This window comes from Aquarana catesbeiana, linkage group LG01 (assembly GCF_042186555.1).
Source record: "Aquarana catesbeiana isolate 2022-GZ linkage group LG01, ASM4218655v1, whole genome shotgun sequence".
NCBI lineage: Eukaryota > Metazoa > Chordata > Amphibia > Anura > Ranidae > Aquarana > Aquarana catesbeiana.
In genome coordinates, this window is record NC_133324.1 from 508,500,623 (window position 1) to 508,520,017 (window position 19,395).

Here is a 19,395-nt window from a genome sequence, read left to right on the forward strand (position 1 = left end):
CCCGGCATTCCGCCACTGTGGCAGGGGCCCAGCGGGGTTGCTTTTCACACACGGCTCTGAGCGGAGATCATGTCTGTCATGGAACAGTAGCACAACAGAGACAGGCAGGGGATGAGAGAGGACACACAGCTGATCTCACTGCTCCCCCTTCTCCCCCCTCCCCTCTCCTGTGTGCTCCGCGGGAAATGTGAGCTCTTTAGCTTCACGCTAGACTGCCCGCGGAGCACACAGGAGAGGAGGAAGAAGGGGGAGAATGGGGAGCAGTGAGATCAGCTGTGTGTCCTCTCTCATCCCCTGCCAGAGAGGACGGACGGGCAAATAGAACGTTAATGCCAGTGTCTCTGTTCCATGACAGACACGATCTCCGCTCAGAGCCGTGCTATCCTGAGAAGGCGGACGGCACTGATGGACATTAATAGCATTTACTGATGAGCACTGATAGAAGGCACCGATGGTCACTGATAGAAGGCACTAATGTGCACTGATAGGAGGCACTAATGGGCACTGATAGGAGGCACTGATGGGCACTGATAGGAGGCGCTGATGGACACTGATAGAAGGCACTGATAGAAGGCACTAATGGGCACTTATATGAGGCACTAATGGTCACTGATAGAAGGCACTGATGGAAGGCACTAATGGGCACTTATATGAGGCACTAATGGTCACTGATAGAAGGCACTGATGGGCACTGATAGAAGGCACTAATGGGCACTGATAGGAGGCACTAATGGTCACTGATAGAAGGCACTGATGGGCACTGATAGAAGGCACTATTGGGCACTGATAGGAGGCACTAATGGTCACTGATAGAAGGCACTAATGGGCACTCATAGGAGGAATTTATGGGCAGTGATAGGAGGCACTGATGAGCACTGATGGGCTGCACTGATAGGTGGCATTGATGGGCACTGAGGAACACTGATAGGCAGAACTCAGGCAGTATTGATGGGCTTTGATGGGCAGAATTGAAGAGTACTGATAGGTGGCACTGATGGACGCTGTTAGGCGGCATTAATGAGCACTGATAGGTGGTTCTGATAGGCAGAATTGATGGGCACTAATAGGCGGCATTAATAAGCACTGATAGGTAACACTTGTAGGTGGAAGTGATGGGTACTGATAGGCGACATTGATGGGCACTAATAGGTGGCATTGATGAGCACTGATAGATGGCATTGACGATTGGGGCACTGGTTATCAGTGTAAACAATTTACTGACATTCTTGGCAGTTAAGGGCAGTCCTTTCCTAACACAGACACAGCGTGGGAGGAAAAGGCTGCGAATAACCGGCAAGTCTGTTTACATGTGATCAGCTGACATCACATGGTAAAGGGCCATTGTGATTGTGCTGGATGCACGTCCCAGGGGGCATGCGGGAAGCACAGTTTTGGGAGGATGTCCATGGACACCCTCCCAAAATTGGAAGCCCGGGGGTTGGATGGAAGGGGGGGCCCATCATGGTTTCTTGCATTGGGGCCCTGAAAGTTCTAGTTACACTGTGTGGAGGAGTGCGGGGTGTAGCAAGATGGTGGCGATGGAACATCACTTCCGTTACACATTCTGATGGGTCGCCTAATCTAACGGAACACCGGCACTCCTGGTTCCTCCTTTTCTTTTAGTGCCCCCATAGCAAGTTGCTTGCTATGGAGGCACTTGTACGTGGTTGCTCCCAAGCCTTGCTTTGTGTATCCATAAAACATACAGAACAGGGCTCGGCCCTGCCCCCGCTTCCTCCTCACTAGCTGTGATTAACAGCAACAGGAGCCATAAGAGAGTCAACAATCCCATGTTCAAAAGTTTGGTAATAGAAGCAGTGATAAAAAGCAGGTGATCATTGCCGGCCATCTGTGCTATACAGCTGCTGGTGACTCATACGAGCACAGTTTACATGTTTATTGTTTGAGAGGGACCAGTGTCTTGCTAAAATTTCCTGTCCGCTTGCCAAAGCTTTTGTACAGAACACCAAACCTGTATTTGTGGCTGTCTACTCTTATGACCAAACCTGTATTCGTAGTTAACTACTCTTTTGACCACAGCTGTATTGGCAGTTGATTACTCTTCTAACCACTGCTCACACAACCTCTAAGCTAACTTTACATTGGCAGTTGACTATTCTTCTGACCAAATCTGTATTGGCAGTTGACTACTCTTCAGACCACTGCTTACACAACCTCCACATTCACATTACATTGGTAGTTGACTATAGAAAAAAGAGTGGGGGGGGGGGGGGCCTTAATAACAATACAGGATTTTACAGGCCGTGTAGTTTATAAGTGAGGAAACACAATTACATTTAAAACAAGCTTTATTACATATGCATAATAAAAGCGCTCATAGGTCACAGTGACCGTACAAATTATCCATTAAAAGATATTCCATCTTTTCAGTTGTCGTGGTGGGCTTGGTCAGGGCCTTTTCTTCCCCTTTGGGTGGTCCAATGCCCATTTTTCTGCCTCCTACTGGTCTAATTGGGTTCTGGTTGGTGTGTGACATGTGGGTCGCCCTTTTGAACAGCAGCGAACACACAAGTCTGGTACTGTTCATAGATGATAAGCCTCCATTATGCTGTAATGGGGATATCCATGTTTTCTTACACTGAATTATGTGATAATGTATTGTTACATGATAATTTTTTCAGATGTCTACATAGTTTCCTGTTGAAGCAAATATAATCTTCAAAACGCGTCAACAAACTACTTTACACCATGAACATCAACTACTGTTAGTTGCTCAACATTTGATTGTTGTTTTATTATGGCTGTATCTTTTAATGGATAATTTGTATGGTCACTGTGACCTATAAATACTTTTATTATGCATATGTAATAAAGCTTGTTTTAAATTTAATTGTGTTACCTCACTTATAAACTACACAGCCTGTAAAATCCTGTATTGTTACTAAGGGGTTGTGTTTCCCCTTACTCTTTATACTGTGGTTCTACTTTTGTTATGTGGCTGTGGATTAATCTTGCAAGAGTTGGTATAATCCATTTTGATATTGGTAGTTGACTAGTATTCTGACCAAATATGTATTGACAGTTGGCTACTTTTTTTAACCACTGCTTTCACAGCTTTCAAGCTTATCTTACATTTAGAAAGTTTAAAAGTTTAGGTTTAAAAAGGCCTCAAGCCTACAATCACTTTGAAATTACAGAAGAATGTGTAGAACTCCCAAGTCCTCCTTTCAGAGCTACTCAATAACCCCCAACTGCCTGGAATATAATACTGTGTATATGTATATATGAGTTTACACAGTTATCCTCACAAAAAGCTATATAAGCAAATGATAATGCAGTCTGTTTCAGTTGGTATCCTGCAGGGTCTACAGGGAGTACTACATTATGGTACAGAATAACCTCAACAGCAAGCACTGACACATTTGATCAGAGGACCCAAATGTAATAAAGCAATATTTATCTTTTCTGTACCTAAAAAAAGCTTGTATGGTTCAAAAATGGTGAAAAGTTCCTTTAGTAGTTTCTAATTTTATTAAATAGGACCTTTTTGATATATAGCAGAGCCGAGATTTAATATGTGTTCCTGCTTTATTCTCTACCTCTGTGTATCCTTATACCTGACATTTCCTGTATTTTTGTTCCAGTAAGAGAACTGACTTTTCTAGGGCTCTAATGGAAATCTAACAAGCTAATGTGGGTGATTTGGCACCGAGATAATACAATTCAAGGCAGGAAACCAGCACCCCTGCTATGTGATATTTTATTAGAACATATATTCTATGCCACACAATACATACATGATTATTAGGGTTGCACCAATACCGATACTAGTATCGGTATTGGTGCCGATACCAAGCATTCGCATGAGTACTTTACGCGTGCAAATGCTACGATGCCTGACCTGATACTTGGACAGCCTCAGGGATGATCGGTGCGGCGGTGGGGGCAGTTACAAGCACCAATCTCCCTGTATAGCTTTTCTGACAGCCACTTCTCCTTCTCTCCCTCCTGCGGCTGTCAGGGATATCGGTGCTTCTAACTGCCCTCCCTGCCACACCAATCACCCCCAGCTGTCCTCCTCTGTTCTCCCTGGGTCTTTCTCTGGGTCCCCCTCTGTGCTCCCCGTGTCCTGCTCTGGGTCCCGATCCTCGGGTCCCTGTCATCCTCCGGGTCCCCCTGTGTCCTCCCTGGCTCTCCGTGCCCTGCTCCTGGTCCCGATCTGTTTTGTCCTTCAGGTCCCCCTCTTTGTCATTCTCAAGGACCCCTGCATGCTCCCTGGCTCTTCCTGTGCTCCTCCAGGTCCCCCTGCATCTTCCCCGGCTCTCCGTGTCCTGCTCCAGGTCCCGATCCATTTCGTCCTCGGGTCCCTGTCATCCTCCGGGTCCCCCTGTGTCCTCCCTGGCTCTCCGTGTCCTGCTCCTGGTCCCGATCTGTTTTGTCCTTTGGGTCCCCCTCTTTGTCATTCTCCAGGTCCCCCTGCATCCTCCCTGGCTCTTCCTGTGCTCCTCCGGTCCCCCTCTGTTCTCCTCCGGTCCCCCAATGTCCCAGATCTGTCAGGATGGACAGCAGAGGAAGGAGTCGGTAAATCTGTCATTTACCGCCTCCTTTCTTTTCTGACTGGACAAAGTCACTGACTCTGTCAATTCATAACTGAAACATTGTAACCTGTGTTAACAAAGTTTCAGTCTATGACCGGAGAGGAGCCGCTGTTTCCTGTCCATTCATCTTCAGTGCAGCTGAGGCTGCAGAGAAAGGGACTGGGGAATTTCAGTCCTCAGTCTCTTTCCCTGGCTCAAATGGGAGATGTCAGAGGTTTGTTATCTCCTCAAAGCCCCCCCCAGGGGCCGACAAAAAAAAATAATAATAAAAGAAAAAAGAAAAAATTTTATAAATTAGTTAGTTAGTTCGTTAGTGAGGTGCTAGAGTGAGTTTTTTCTCTGGCAGTGTAGGTAAATTTAGGCAGGCCTAAATGGCTGCTAGGCCTCTTTCTCTTGATTCTGGGCTGGGAGTGGCTCAGGGCAGCAGCTGATGACTCTCAGGCAGCGTCGCCTCTCGGTTACCTCCCTTTTCCTTCTGGCATTTTCTAGAAGGAGAGGAGGAGAAGAGAGGTGGAGCTGCCTGTGTTTTTTTTAAAGAGCCCTGACCAATCCCCAACTTGGATTGGCAGGGGGCATACCTGGAGTCAGCCCAGCTAGGAAGGAGTTGTCAGGTGGAAGAGATGGAGTTAGAGGTGTGGAGGCTGTCAGGGCCCACGGGGAGCTCCCCAGTCTGGGGGGGGGTGACCCTGGGCTGGGTTTGGGTGCATCCAGGAGGGGTGTCCAGATCCTGGAAGGAGAGGCACATGAGAGAGCAAGTAGAGGACAGCGGGAGAGAACACTTCCAAGAGTCTCCATGGAGGACTACTGGTTGCAGCCAGGAGGGCTGGTGAGTGAGCACAGTCGGGAGGGACTGGGGATGCATGCCTGAGAGAACTGGGAGATTGCAGTTTGAGAGATGGTTGCAGAACCAGTGGAGAGAGGACTGTGGAGAAGGGCAGTGGAAAGGGGTCTTTACAGCCAGGCTGGCTGGCAGAGCCCGAAGAGAGCTATCTGGGAGTGGTAGCAAAGTGGAAGACAGCTAGCACCTGGACTATTCTACACCACAGGGGCCGAGGTCCCTGTACGCAAAAGGCAGTTCATTGAGGCCTGGCTGAAGTAGAGTCAGGCCTACCCATGCGGTGCTAGCTAGTCTGGAGGAGTGACAGTCTGCAGCAAGGGAAGCGCTGGTGAGGAACAGTCTGCAGCAAGTGAAGTGCTGGAGGAGGAAATGGTGAGCAGCAAGTGTTTGTGCTGGAGAGAAAAGAGTGAAGTGTATATACAGGAGTGTACCATATTTATCGGCGTATAACACGCACTTTTTTACCCTTAAAAGGGGAAAATCGTGGGTGCGTGTTATACGCCGATCCCCGCTGATTGTGAGCAGAGCGATCGCGCCGAGATACACATAGCCGAGTGTACTCGGCTCTTCTTGGCTCCGCTCACAGTCATGCCCAGTCCCGCCATTGGACCTGTGTTATGTCCATCATAGGGCAGGACTGGGCGTGACTGTGAGTGGAGCCGAGAAGAGCCGAGTGCACTCGGCTATGTGTATCTCGGCTCTACCCAGTCCCTGCGATCTCGGCAGCACTCGCTCTGAGATCTCGGCAGCGCCATATTTAAATCTGGACAAGGCTGCAATGGACACTGGGGGCAAGGCTGCACTGACAAGGCTGCAATGGACACTGGGGCAAGGCTGCACTGGGGCAAGGCTGCAATGGACACTGGGGAAGGCTGCACTGACAAGGCTGCAATGACAAGGCTGCAATGGACACTGGGGCAAGGCTGCACTGGGGCAAGGCTGCAATGACAAGACTGCAATGACAAGGCTGCAATGACAATGACAAGGCTGCAGATGGACACTGATAAGGCTGCATTGATGGGCATTTAAATGTAAGTTTTTTTTCCTTAAACTTCCCTCCTAAAAGTTTTTCTCCTTAAAATTCCCTCCTAAACTTGGGGTGCATGTTATACGCCGATAAATACGGTACATAGGAGTCCTAAGCAACTTTGCACTAAATTTTCCTGGGCATCCCATAATTCCCAAATCCCTGTCCAAATTTAATCCCCCTCAAATAAACAAAACAAAGCAATGGACTGATTTCTGTCTCTGAGTGACTGGGATGGATGTCTAGCTGGGCAGGGTGACAGGTGAACCACTACACACATCAACCCCTACGGGGGCATGGCTACATAAATATTTCCGATTTAAATTGTAAAAAAAAATAAAAAATAAACACTGACACCAAAAATAATTTAAAAAAAAATTGTAAAAAAAAATTGTTAAAAAAATAAAATAACATAAAAAAACTACTGACACATGTGCCACTGTCACCTGACATTTAAAAAAAAAGTATTGGTAATCGGTATGGGTGAGTACTTGAAAAAAGTACTTGTACTTGGTCTTAAAAAAGTGGTATCAGTGCAACCCCAATGATTATATATGGCAAGGGAGCCAGTTCCTGGAGAGATGCTATGACATCACACAGCTCACACAAAATGACTATACTTAGAAATAGTGTTATCCTAATATATATTTAGCTGTTAATATCTAGTAACAATTCAACATTTCTGTGGTGTCAGCCCCTATGGCTGTTTTCCAACACTTCCCACCACAAACGTTAATGTCTGACCACAAACCACTACCAGCTGTTTATACCTTTAACTGTTGCTGCAAAATCACCCACCCAAACAGCCTCATTTTGCTGAGGCTTATTTGACCACTGAAATCACGCAGTGACCTATTTCTTAAAGTGAGGGTTGTTAGTAGTTACCATATAATACCCATAGGTTGTTTGGCACAGTGTGTAATACATAGTTACTGTGTATGCATGCTTGACATGTATAAGTTCTGATTGGGATAGTCTTTAAACTTCAAGCCCCATTATATGCATTACAAAGATTTGAGGTTGGAAGCATCATTTCACACTGCCAAAAAGGGGCCCACTTCTGAGTTTTCTGTTATTACTGGCATACCCCTCTAGAAATAGCAGCTTGTGCAAAATTGTTCAGGCATTGTGACTCATATATATGACAATATATTATTGAGTGTATTGCATGAGGGACCTGTTTGATGATCGTTATAGCTGGTACAAATGGACCGAATATCGTCCGGAATCAGACAGTTTTACAGAAACCGGCTGACATTTGCACCGTGTGTACAGCAGCCTGTCAGACAGAAGCCGGTCTAAGGATCAGCTTCTATCGAATGGGCATGCTGGAAAACCAGGATCTAATCAGCGACTGCCGCCAATGGCTGTGAGCGCTGATCGGTCTGTTCTGGGGGGGGGGGGCTGGCAGTCCCCCTGTCAGAACACAACAGCTCAGCGGGGGGAGTTCGCCACACTAAAATTGATTAGTTAGTAAGGCAACCTCTCAGCTTTTTTTGTTCAAGTTGCTGAGTATATGAGCCTTTAGAGTGCCTAGTACTTTATATTGGTCAGTGGTTTTAACGTGATGGACTCAAGTGTTTTTACCACCCCTCAGCTGCTTCCCCTTTAGCTGGGAAGTACACATGCCATGGCCATGATAATTTCCTTTGCGGCTGTGACAAGAATTATAACTTCTGCCGCATTTAATCAAATTGAGCCATGCTGCAGTCACAATGCGTATTGCACGTGGTTGCAGCACAGTAGTCCAACATTTAGAGAGTTAAAACAGGTGGTGAGGAGACGATACAGCATGTCCTCAGCTCCTGTAAAATGCTTTCTGAAGAGTGATCCAAACGCGGATCGTTCTTCAGAGACCATAGCAAGTGTGAATGAGGTCTAAGATGCAGTTTCAGTATGTGAAGTGGGCATACTCCATGCCCACTTTGACAGACCTTTGATCCCTAGTACATTGGTCTCCAAACTGTGGCCCGTAGGCCAATTGCAGCCCTTGGCTTGCCTTTATCCGGCTCTTGGGGGACTATCCATCACACTGATATAAGGCAATATTCCTCCCACTGACACCAACAATAAAGCACCACTCTTTCCACTGACACAAACAGTGGGGCATAATTCCTCCCACTGACCACAACAGTGGGGCACAATTCCTCCCACTGACACCAATGATGAGGAACCATTCCTTTCACTGACACCAATGATGGGGCACTATTCATTCCATTATTACCAATGATGGGGCACATTGTTTACTCCCATTGATGCTGGGGCATTGTCTACTCCCACTGGCCACAGTCAGGCCCTCATAAAGTCTAAAGACAGTAACCTGGCCCTTTATTTGGAAAGTTTGGAGACCCCTGACTTAGTATTTAAGATGTAAGGAAAGGTAAGCAGAAGTACACAAGCACGTTAAAAATCGCCTGTCAATTACTTTCTCTTTAGCAATGGTTTCCTGCTGCGTAGGCTACTTACAGATGATGGTCACGCATGATTACAGAATCACTTGTTGATATAGTGATTACGTGTGTTGTAAATGTGGTGACTGCCAACATGCAATGAAATTGCTCTTAATGTAAAGTTTTAATTGTAGCAACAGATTTGAAGAAGAACTCCAGATGGAATCAAAAGTCTATTACTTCATGTCCACTATATGTTTCAGCCCTGGTTCACACTGCACACCATATTTGATTTACACAAGAATCACACCACATTTGAGCCATTCATTGGCGCAGAATCTGCATAAAAAAGATGTGGGAAGCTTTTTTGTTCGCTTTGGAACCGGATAGCTTGGGTATTTACACCCATGCAATCCGGTTCAGGCAAACGCATTGTGATTTGCGACCCGCTTTTGGGGTGTCATTACAGTGCAATTGCTATGTGGTGCAGGAAATGCACAGGAATCACTGTGTTTCCCGCGTGTAATGTAAACCACAGTCACCTGCTGGAAATGAACACCAATAGTTCTTACGTCCTTCTCCGATGACCTCAGTAAAGGATGATGGCAGTTGTACCAATGGAAGAGTCACTGATGTCACCAGAATGTGGATAGCATGGGCTTGTGGGACAGGTTATGATATTCATAGGAGGTGATCATTCCAGTAGCATTGACTAAACCAGAGTTTCTCAACACTTTTTCGGTCGTGGCACCTTTTAAATTTCTGCACAATGACTAGGCTCGCCATTCAAAAGTGTAAAAAATGAAACTAATATTTTACATAACACAGCAACATCCACACACATAGTTAAATGTGATTTATTTTTCCAAAGCAAATACAAGAGGGGTAGGCAAACTTAAAGCAGGGTTCCACTCAAATTCTTAACTTAATCTTACCCCCTTCAGTTAATTGCATAGATGTTCAAATGCCGCACAAAAATTTTTTTATCGCTGTAATTACCTTTATATTGTACTTTATTGTGGCACTTTCTGTCTCTCCTCCCATGGGAGTAGGCGTGTTTATTGCCTTTCCCCGGCGCCGCACTGTCTCCTGGGAGCTTAGTGTCAGGCTTCCCAAGATTCAGTGCGGGAACAATGATCATGCTTGTGAACAAGCTGTGAATGAACAGCATTCACCGCACCCAGGAAATCAATGCTTGTGGGCTTCACATGCCCACAAGCAAGATGGAAACAGCCAGCATCACATTTTTTAAGTTATTCTTCAGTACGAAAACAGACAGAGGTGGAAATATTACACCCAAACTGTGAGTATTATTTTGGGATTAGCAAAGTGTCTCAATGACCTAAAAAAAAAAAAAAAAAAAGATTGATCGCCGGACTCCCGCTTTAAAGAGGTGGAGATCTACCTGAACAACATGGGAGAAGACAAAGATCACCTGGCACAGAGTCACTCAGTCTCGCCTCCTCACACCTGATTTAAACCTCTAATTGCCGTCGTATTACTGTGTCGCAATTGCACAGCAATCATGCTTTCAAAATCTGGTGGTGAGGAGGTAACATATTGCCTTCTCACCACCAAACACACTCAAATTGCTTTTCAGAGGAGCAGCAGTGCCTGCTGCACTTGTGAATGAGCCCTTAGTTGCATTTGGCAGCGACACGCTTAGTCTCGTTCACACAAAGTTGGGGGGGGGGTGGTAAAACCCTGTGGTTGAGTACCACCCCCAAATTCCCACCCCCTTTAGCAACTGAGGCAGCAGCCAAAGGTGTACACATGCTGCAGCAGGAAGTAGACCCCCTGTTACTTTTGGTGAGTGCTACTGCTTGCTAACTGTGACCCATTTAGGTAAATGGGGCCCTTTTGCAAGGAGGTTAAAGCAGGTGGTCAGAAAGCAACACAGCACTGCCTGCTTTAACCCCTTGTTTGCTGTACTGCACAAGGTTGTAGGGCACTTGCAGAGTGGCCTCATTCACTTGAATGGGTCATGCTTGGCAGGTGCTACACCCACCAACCATGATAGGGTGTATAACTTCTGCTGCAGCTGTGACATGTGTACACCCCTGGCCACAGCAGCTAAAAGGGGGTGCGGTTTGGGCGGAATGGTAAAAACTTGTCTTAACTATGAGGTTTTATCACCCCTCAAACTGCAAATGTAAATGAACCCTTATTGTTCTGAGCCCCCCTTAAGGCTGCTTTCACACTGATGCACTGCAGTTTACCTGCACTGCAGGTGCAGCGCAGTGCATCTGCAACTTTCCTGGGTTAGTTTTATGTGTGCTTTCAGAAAATGCACCAAACTCTCAGGATATAATGGAAATCTATGGCTAAGTGCAGCAGACAAGCAGGAAAGCTGCAGGTACACTGCACTGCACCCGCAGTGTGGGCAAACCTCAGAGTGAAAGCAGCTGTATACTGTTATGCCCAGTGTATTGCGTCACACTGACCTGAAGATCTCTTCTTTCTTGCTGCTGGCACCACTCTGGAGACCACTAGCCGGAATAAGAGTTGGGGTGCAGTTGGCATCACTCCACATGGGACAGGAGCCAGCACTACAGAGGAGTTTTGCTCCCTACTACCGCTCCAACTTTACAAGTAGTCCCTCTGCATTGCATGCTCTTTGATGCTCTAGGATGGTGGGTCAGCAAGCCCAGATCGCGATCTACCAGTCACCTGTCTGCGATCTACTGGTAGATCGTGATCTACAGGTTGCAGACCCCCGAAAGACACCTTTGCACACTGATGCTAATATTCAAGCATTTTCCTTCTCCATCAGTTTCTCTCACTCAGCGGCAGGGGAGGGAAAGACAAGGAAGGTGTGCAGATGCCCGACGTTTTCCTTATGTGCCAAAGCAAACGCGTGTAGGTCCTGCACACATATGACAACAGTGATTGCAGCACACATGTGAGAACACATGGAGCAATTGCACCCGAGTAAGCGGCTTGCTATGAGGGCACTCAGTGGTAGGGGAGGAGCCAGGAGCGCCAGCGGCTGATCCGAGAAGAAGAGGGTTGGGCCAGCCCTCAGCAAAACCATTAGGCTGGGTCCACACTTATGCAAATTGGATGCGGATTTCCCCGCATCCAAATCGCATGACAGGAGAGTGTGAGCAGAGACATCGCTCCCACTAGGCGAACTGGGCAGCCACCTTGTGCGCACTGCCACCTAGGGGAGCAGCTGACCCTTGCCTCACCTCTTCCTGGTAGCTCCCCAGACTCCCGGCAGGGCCGCTGATAGAGGGGCCCGGACAGCAAGGCGATCAGTGTGGCAGGCAGGTGGTAGTAATTGCAGATCGCTGTGTGGCTTTCCCCCTCTCCCTCCCATCAGCTTTTAGATGCTGGAGGGAGAGGGACAGACCAGTGTAACAGGCAGCCAATAGCGCTGCTCTTCTGAGTGGGAGGGCGTGACTGCTAAGTTTCTCTGTCTCCCACCACCTCCTTAGCCAATCAGATTGCCCAGCCCGCCACATTTGACCAGAAGATGCTAGAGGCCAGAGCAGGGCGGGATGGAGAGGATCCGACATACCAGAGCATGAAGAAGGTATGATCATGTCACACACTCACTGGTAATGCCAAACACCTGCTGCAGAAGTCTAATCATCAGTGTGTTCTCCTGTCCTGTGTGTAGATTAGGCAATGATCGAGGAATGACTTCCCCTCTCTCTTCTCACACTGCTTCTTATCTGTGTTTTTATGTATACTGAACACAGGGCGGGTGACTGATGATTAGACTTCAGTAAGACGCTTTAAACATCAGCTGTTTCTATAGCTATTTGTGCCAGAGTCCCGTTGGTCTATCGATTTATGCCCCCTGTCGAAAAGTGCCCGCGCATGCGCAGAACGGAAGGGCACTCCAGCTGATTTGCCGATCAGCTGGAGTGACGTCACCATAGCTCATGTGCACATCATAGGAGCGTTTTTTTTGACGGGAGATTTTCATTTCATGGGTACAATTGAAAGCTATGCAAAGAGCGGAGGGACACCGTAGATGTCAGATTGTGCCTCGTAAACCTGCAGCGCAATAGCGAGGCACAATATGACAAATACGGTGTCCCTCTGCTGTTTGCATAGCATTAAATTGTGCCTGTGAAATATCTCCCGTCGAAAAAAGGCTCCTACGATGTGCATGTGCACTACGGTGACGTCACTCCAGCTGATTGGGAAATCAGCTGGAGTACCGTTCCGTTCTGCGCATGCGTGGGCACTTTTCGACAGCGGGCACATATGGACAGAACACTGTGTCAGCCATCCCTGATTTATCTAACCGTTTCATTGTTAACTCCTTGTTAACTTTGAAGGAATTAGCTGGTCAGGCTGGGAGCTTCACAGACCTGTTAACCATTTACTGTCCTCCTTTGCTTGAGAAATGACTGTTAGTAAAGTTTTTTTTTTGGCACTTTGTTATATCTTGTAAACTGCTGTTTACACATAGTGCAGTGATCAATATTTTTCCACACTGGTCACTGCTAGGATACACTTGTACAATGTCCGCAGTCTCTGAACATCTCCTGTGTTATAACTGCAGTCTCTGACCATCTCCTGTATTATAACCGCAGTCTCTGACCATCTCCTGTATTATAACCACAGTCTCTGGCCATCTCCTGTGTTAAAACTGCAGTCCCTGACCATCTCCTGTATCTTGTCTGCAGTCTCTGACCATTTCCTGTAGTATGTCTGCAGTCTCTGACCTTCTCCTGCAGTATGTCTGCAGTCTCTGACCTTCTCCTGTAGTATGTCTGCAGTCTCTGACCATCTCCTGTACTATGTCTGCAGTCTCTGACCATCTCCTGTAGTATGTCTGCAGTCTCTGACCTTCTCTTTTAGTATGTCTGCAGTCTCTGACCGTCTCCTTTACCATGTCTGCAGTCTCTGACCTTCTCCTTTACCATGTCTGCAGTCTCTGACCATCTTCTGTAGTATGCCTGCAGTCTCTGACCTTCTCTTCTAGTATGTCTGCAGTCTCTGACCTACTCCTTTACCATGTCTGCAGTCTCTGACCATCTCCTGTAGTATGTTTGCAGTCTCTGACCATCTCCTATAATATGTCTGTAGTCTCTGACCATCTCCTGTAGTATGTCTGCAGTCTCTGACCTTCTCCTTTACCATGTCTGCAGTCTCTGACCATCTCCTGTAGTATGTCTGCAGTCTCTGACCTTCTTTACCATATCTGCAGTCTCTGACCTTCTCCTTTACCATGTCTGCAGTCTCTGACCATCTCCTATAGTATGTCTGCAGTCTCTGACCTTTCTCCTGTAGTATGTCTGCAGTCTCTGACCTTCTTCTTTACCATGGCTGCAGTCTCTGACCATCTCCTGTAGTATGTCAGCAGTCTCTGACCATCTCCAGTAGTATGTCTGCAGTCTCTGACCATTTCCTTTAGTATGTCTGCAGTCTCTGACCTTCTCCTGTAATATGTCTGCAGTCTCTGACCATTTCCTGTAGTATGTCTGCAGTCTCTGACCTTCTCCTTTACCATGTCAACAGTCTCTGACCATCTCCTGTAGTATGTCTGCAGTCTCTGACCTTCTCCTTTACCATGTCTGCAGTCTCTGACCTTCTCCTTTACCATGCCTGCAGTCTCTGACCATTTCCTGTAGTATGTCTGCAGTCTCTGACCTTCTCCTTTATTTATATAATAATAATAATAATAATAATAATAAAATAACAATAAACACACAAACTTGAACAACAAAATACATTAATAATAATAATAATAATAATTATTTATTTTGTGTTAGGGTGTTTAGTTATTTATTATTATTTTATTTTTTAAGGAGTAAGGGTTAAAGTTAAGGGTTAATTATTTATTTATTGTTACTTAGTATTCATTTATTGGATTTATTTATTTTTTATTTATGATTTTTATTTATTTGTGTATTTATTTTACATTTATTTGTTCATTTATTATTATTCATAAATAATAAATTAAATAAAAATAAATAAATTAATAATAAATAACCCTAACCCCAACTTTAAATCCTAACCCTAACCTAAACTGAACTCTGGTCCGGCAGCGCCTAGAGTATGCTGTCCAGTTCTGGGCACCAGTCCTCAGGAAGGATGTACTGGAAATGGAGCGAGTACAAAGAAGGGCAACAAAGCTAATAAAGGGTCTGGAGGATATTAGTTGTGAGGAAAGGTTGTGAGTACTGAACTTATTCTCTCTGGAGAAGAGACGCTTGAGAAGGAATATGATTTCAATTTACAAATACCGTACTGGTGACCCCACAATAGGGATAAAACTTTTTCGCGGAAGGGAGTTTAACAAGACTTGTGGCCACTCATTAAAATTAGAAGAAAAGAGGTTTAACCTTAAACTACGTAGAGGGTTCCTTACTATAATGCCCCGTACACACGGTCGGATTTTCCGATGGAAAATGTCCGATCGGAGCGTGTTGTCGGAAATTCCGACCGTGTGTAGGCTCCATCGGATTTTCCGACACACAAAGTTGGAGAGCAGGAGATAAAATTTTCCGACAACAAAATCCGTTGTCGGAAATTCCGATCGTGTGTACACAAATCCGACGGACAAAGTGCCACGCATGCTCAGAATAAATAAAGAGATGAAAGCTATTGGCCACTGCCCGGTTTATAGTCCCGACGTACGTGTTTTACGTCACCGCGTTCAGAATGATCGGATTTTCCGACAACTTTGTGTGACCGTTTGTATGCAAGACAAGTTTGAGCCAACATCCGTCTGAAAAAATCCATGGATTTTGTTGTCGGAATGTCCGAACAAAGTCCGACCACAGGCGGTGGTTTCAGCGGGGAGCATCGATAGTTTCAAAAAACTATTAGATAATCACCTGAACGACCACAACATACAGGGATATACAATGTAATACTGACATATAATCACACACATAGGTTGGACTTGATGGACTTGTGTCTTTTTCAACCTCATCTACTATGTAACTATGTAACTTGAACCCCTTACCCTAACGAAAAAACATTATAATAAATGAATAATAGTAATAAAACAAGAAATAATAGCTAATGGAAAAGCTAAAAAAAGCTGAAATACCTAGTAATAGACAATAGTTTTCTTTATTGGCTATAAAAAAAACGTCAAAGCCCATAAATGCTGCAAACAAACGCGCAAGTCGCGCAAAAACGCGCAAAAAAACACACGACAAAATGCCGGAAAAGCGCTCAAAGACGCTACGTTCAGGTGTGAATGCAGCTTAAGACAGAAAGAGGGGGGATTTACTAAAACTGAAAAATCTAGTGCAGTGTTACATGGTAGCCAATCAGCTTCTAACTTTAGCTTGTCCATTTAAGCTTTGCCAATAAAACTTGGAATCTGATTGGTTTCTATGTGGAGCTGCACCAAATTCTGTGCTCTCCAGTTTTAGTAAATAACCCCCACTGCCTGTTACTCACTCGATCATCAGGAAAATAAGAAAAAAAGAAACACCAATACAATTAATTGAACCAGCCATCACATCTAAGGATGGGTAAACTGCAATATATTAACTTTTGCGGTTTAGACACTTTAATTCATCGCCTGATAATTCCATAACTTGATACTAATTATTTTAAATTAGTCAGCTATCAATAAGTGCTTTAATCACTCCCCTACAAAAGAATAACATTTTACATGTAAAGCCGCGTACACACGAGTGGACTTTTCGACCGGACTGGTCCGACGGACCGTCGGACCAGTCCGGTCGAAAAGTCCGCTCGTGTGTACGTGGCATTACTGAGCTTTGACAGTTGCCAAGTAGTTATTTTGTCTAATGTCAACTAAAGGTTACAATTTGTAATTGCAAGTTATTAGATATAGATGAGAACTAAATATATATATATATAAAAAAGTCACTTATCTGTCTGAAAATCTCTTTAAGCTACTTTCTCTCTACAATCCAATCCATTTTCCCAGCATAGACTCACCTGTCAGGTAGGTGATGGTCACTGTGTGTAAGGGTTCAGGTGATGATAGAAGAATGACAGCTAGCATTCTGACAGAATGTTTAAAACAGGAAATATTTCTGTCATGTCAACCACAGGTTTCAGGATGGACCCCACCCAGTAGAGAGGCAGGGGTGCTTATAGTAACTGGCTAAAACCGTCAACACCTGTTCAATTTTTCTTAAATCTTAAATTGTTTTGCGTAACTATTTTATAGTGTGATTGTATATACATTTTTTTAAATAATTAAACTTATACCTAATTAAATAATTAAAGGGTCACTTGTGCCTTTTTGCTTTCTTATTTCATGGGTACATGGAATTACTTGTCATAGATATGTCTCAAAAATAGTACTAGAGAACATATATATTTTTAATATATTTTCAAAAGATCAATCCAGCAGACATGGAAATGGAGGCATTGTGGGATTGTTAGGGAAAGTTTACACAGCCATCCAAAGAGGCGGTTGGCATAGGTTTGTAATGCCTGACACCAAAAAAAACCCTTTCAAACCATGTATCCAGAGCCACATGATTCAAGCAATGTGTAGTGCCTGTGTGTTCCTTTTTCCTAAAGGGAACTAAAAAAATTCCATTGCTGCCTCGCCCTTTAAAAAAATAAAAAAAAAGTCTGAATAAGTCAAAGAGAAAACAGCACTGCTCCAAGTGCATTGGTACCGCAATGAATAATCCAAATCAGGGGGTGAAACGCGTCAGTGGGTTACACTGAATAAACATGTGTGACTTTCAACAAGTGCAGCTTCATTTTCTGACATACTGCAAAACTGAAAAAGATGACCTGACCACCGCACACCTCACCCGGCCTGAGTGGTAAGCAAGTAAGTAAAAACAGCCTCAGCTCGTGGACTTGTGGTCTGGATGAATCAAGCCTTACTTGCTTACCACTCGGGCTGGGTGAGGTGTGTAGCGGTCAGGCTATCTTTTTCTGTTTTGCAGTATGGCAGAAAATGAAGCTGCACTCGGTGAAAGTCACACCGTAAGTTTTATTCAACATAACCCACTGACAAGTTTCACCCCCGATTTGGATTATTCATAGAGGTACCTATGCAATTGGAGCAGTGCTATTTTCTTTTTTGTAGTATGCTAAGGGTCTAGATCAGGGGTGTCCAAACTTTTTTCAAAGAGGGTCAGATTTGATGAAATGAACATGCGTGAGAGCCGACCATTTTGCTTGACATTCTTTGAACCATTAAAATTCGGTCTAAGTGTGTTCGTCCGAGCACTAATACACTGCCCAACAAGAATTCTCTTGCCTTTGTGGCTGTGTGAGGTGAAGAGATGAGCTTGGGCGTGTTATTTTTGTGGCCCCCAACGAATCCCCGAGAACCGCTCAGGACTAAGGATGAGCTCATGCGTTTTATTTGGATATACCATATTTTTTGGCGTATAACACGCACCTTCACTTTAAGAGGGAAGTTTCAGGAAAAAAATTTAAATTTAAATAATGAACTGTGAAGCAAAATAAGGGTCAGTGTCCATCAATGCAGCCTCACCATTGCAATCAATGCAGCCTCACCATTGGAATCAATGTAGCCTCACCATTGAAATCAATGCAGGCTCACCATTGAAATCAATACAGCCTCACCATTGAAATCAATACAGCCTCACCATTGCCATGAATACAGCCTTACCATTGAAATAAATGCAGCTTCACCTTAGCCATGAATGCAGCCTCGCCATTGCAATCAATGCAGCCTTACCATTGCAATCAATGCAGCCTCACCATTGAAATCAATGCAGCCTCACCACTGCAGTCAATGCAGCCTTACCATTGCAATCAATGCAGCCTCACCATTGAAATCAATGCAGCCTCACCATTGAAATCAATGCAGCCTCACCATTGAAATCAATACAGCCTTACCATTGTCATAAATGCAGCCTTACCATTGTCATGGATGCAGCCTCACCATTGCCATAAATGCAGCCTTATCATGCTTACCATTGCCATGAATGCAGCCTCACCATTGCCATTAATGCAGCCTCACTATTGCCATCAATGCAGCCTTATTGATGCCCATCTGCAGCCTCAGAGGGGACAGGGAGAGGGGTGGGATGAGCGCCAACAGATTACATACAGGAAAATCTCCTGTTTACGCGGCGGCCTCTTTAATACAAAGTCCCGCCTCCTATGATAGACAGAACAGTCATCCATTGGCAGCCCAGGAAACGTGACTTCCTATTACAGACGCCCCCGAGTAAACAGGAAATTCTCCTGTATGTAATCTAACGGCACTCGTCCCTCTCTCTCCGAGGCAGCACCAATATCCAAATCACCAGGGAGGCCATATTAAACCGGAACGTGGGCCGCGATTGGCCCACGGGCCGGACTTTGGACATGCCTGGTCTGGATGGACCTTTTCACAGCCTGCACCCTCACTGCCCAGTGGCATCCAACTAACCGGACTTTGATAGCCTGAGGGGGGACCCTCAAGCATTCATTTTCTGCCTTGCTATAGATGTCTGGATGGTATACTAATCCGAAGGCTTTAATATCTTCTAATCATTAATCATGGAGATGGAACAAATAGGTTATCAATAGTACTAACCCATCGACTTGGAACAAGTAGGTATATCAAGAATACTGACTTTCCCCTGATTTCACCTGCTGCATGCTTGTTCTAGGTCAGTGCCAATAAATATATGGAGGCCAGAG

The 19,395-nt window shown here is 45.2% G+C and overlaps 1 protein-coding gene across 2 annotated transcripts in view; it reads right to left on the minus strand.

Annotated features, from left to right (window-relative positions):
• Positions 1–19,395, minus strand: part of S1PR4 (sphingosine-1-phosphate receptor 4) — a 90,232-nt gene that overhangs the window by 14,512 nt on the left and 56,325 nt on the right. Inside the window, exon 1 of one of the 2 annotated variants that reach the window (XM_073593768.1) lies at positions 16,705–16,853. The exons of the other annotated variant lie outside the window; for it this stretch is intronic. The gene's annotated coding sequence lies outside the window, so the exon portion shown is untranslated. Of the gene's footprint in view, positions 1–16,704; positions 16,854–19,395 lie in introns of those variants that run through there. 2 annotated transcript variants of the gene reach the window in all.